This window comes from Ipomoea nil, unplaced genomic scaffold (genome assembly GCF_001879475.1).
Source record: "Ipomoea nil cultivar Tokyo-kokei standard unplaced genomic scaffold, Asagao_1.1 scaffold1026, whole genome shotgun sequence".
Taxonomy (NCBI): Eukaryota; Viridiplantae; Streptophyta; class Magnoliopsida; order Solanales; family Convolvulaceae; genus Ipomoea; species Ipomoea nil.
The window spans coordinates 3,702,582-3,705,048 of record NW_017617454.1 but is presented as its reverse complement, the minus strand read 5'-3'; positions in this window follow the sequence as shown (position 1 = coordinate 3,705,048).

Genomic DNA, 2,467 nt, shown 5'->3' with positions numbered 1-2,467 from the left:
CAGTATGGGCACAAGGAGGAGAAATGAATTAAGATAAAATAGGCTTTTAAAGAAAAGGTTTATATATATATATCACCAAAATATCTGTACACACCATTACCGCCTTAGGTGAGTTGCTGGTCAACAATTCTACACTAAAATATATTTATTGGTCATATGATATAATGAAAAAAAAAAATGATATTTTTTCTGCTGAATAAAAGTAAATTGACGTAAGGGATGATTGAGAAACAGTAATTAATTGGCAATCATATATAGGAAGGGATCGGAAATTGCACTTTTGGTCCCTCAATTAGTGCTCCTTATGTAATGTGATTCTTATTTCTCAATTTGAACAGAATTGGTCCCTCAATTATTCCACCGTTAGTCAATTTAGTCCTTCTGTTAGTTAATCCATTTAACACCGATCACATAATGACTAAATTAACTAACGCACTTCTGGAAATTATGAAATTTCCGACCACCTGAAAGTGATCTTAAATCAAGTCGAAAGCAAAAAGTGGCTGAAAATAGCAACAAAAGTTTTTCCGGACACCAAAAGTAATCAGAACAAGGCTTTCGACTTGATTTAAGATCACTTTCAGGTGGTCGGAAATTTCATAATTTCCAACAGTGACAGTGGAATAATTGAGGGATTAATTCTGTCCAAATTGGGAAACAAGGATCACATTGCATATGAGGCACTAACTGAAGGACCAAAAGTATGATTTCCCCTAAATAAAATTTACATTAGTTATATATATAATTTGAGAAAATCGTACTTTTGGTCTCTCAATTAGTGCCCCATATGTAATGTGATCTTCACTTCTCAATTTGGACAGAATTGGTCCCTCAATTATTTAATCGTTAGTCAATTTAGTCCTTCTGTTAGTTAATCTGTTTAACACCGTTCACAAAAGGACTAAATTGACTAACAGTGGAATAATTGAGGGACTAATTCTGTTCAAATTGAGAAATGAGGATCACATTACATATGGGGCACTAATTGGGCGACTAAAAGTGTGATTTCCCCTATATAGTAACATTATCCTAACTTTATACACAAATACTTTTTGACGAATGGTAGAAAGCCTTGAATTTGGTCGAGTGAGGAACTGGGCATGTGTTAGCAAATAAATACCCAATCGTTCCTCATAATGCAAGAGCATGTTCATTGCATTATCTCATGCATGTTCATTGAATCTCATCCTTCTTAATAATTGAACGCATGGACAATGTGCAAAAGGTCATGGTCGGTGAGATGCACTAGTTTTCCTTTTTCTTGATAGTTTGGTAATTCAACCAAGACAAGGTGCAAAAGGTCATGGTCGATGAGATGCACTAGTTTTCCTTTTTCTTGATAGTTTGGTAATTCAACCATGTGTCTTGTAGTTTGATGACATCACTGTTACTATTCCAAATGAAAGGTCACAGGTTTGAGTTCTATCCCAGTTCAAGGGTTGGCCTATTAACTAAAACGTTGGTAGATTAGCTTAAACGGGTGCGTAGAGCATAAAGGCAAGGGTGAGAACCACTACTGGAAATTATAAAATTTCCGACCACCTGAAAGTGATCTTAAATCAAGTTGAAACCAAAAAGTGGTCGGAAATAGCAACAAAGGTTTTTTCGGATACCAAAAGTGATCGGAACAAAGCTTTTGACTTGATTTAAGATCACTTTCAGATGGTCGGAAATTTCATGATTTCCAGTAGTGAACTTAGGGAGTTGGTAGATTAGCTGAAACGGGTGCGTAGAGCATAAAAGCAAGGGTGAGAACCTAGGGAGTGGGGACACCGGGCGACTTCCTCCAAAGTTAATTTAATGTGTAAAAAAATAAAAAAGTAGCTATAGTTTAAAGTTTTGACAGTTAGAAAGAAATGAAGAAGAAAATAGTTGCTAACTACCATGTAGCAGGGCCGTCCCTGGGCATGTTTGCCCAGGGCTGGCGCACGGCGCACAGGGCCCCTAATTTTTTGGCGGTCCCATATTTTTTTAAAAAAAATTTTTTATATGTATATAAGCCGCATTAAGCAAATCTCATGCATTAGTCATTGTGTAGTACGGTAGAAAAATTAGCAAAGCTCAGTAGTCATTATGTAGTACTGTAGCAAAATTAGCAAATCTCATTCCTTCTGCCAACCCTATTAGTACCATCGGCCATAGCTAATGATAAACCAAATAATTCGCTTTTATTTAACATATATGATCAAAGAAATTGAGATGTCCTTGATTCTAAATTAATAGATATTTGTGTGAAAGATGGTCCTAAAATAGATTTATCAATAAATAAAGATCCTAAAGATAAATTCTCAACAAGATTTCAGTCAGCGTTTTACACAAGATATTTGCCAAATAGAGAGAAGTGTGATCGAGATTGGCTTGTATATTCATTATTCAAAAGAACTTGACAAGGTGTTTTGTTTTTGTTGCAAGATTTTTATAAAAGGTATAGAAAAATGTGATTTGGTCAATGAAGGTTTTAGGGACT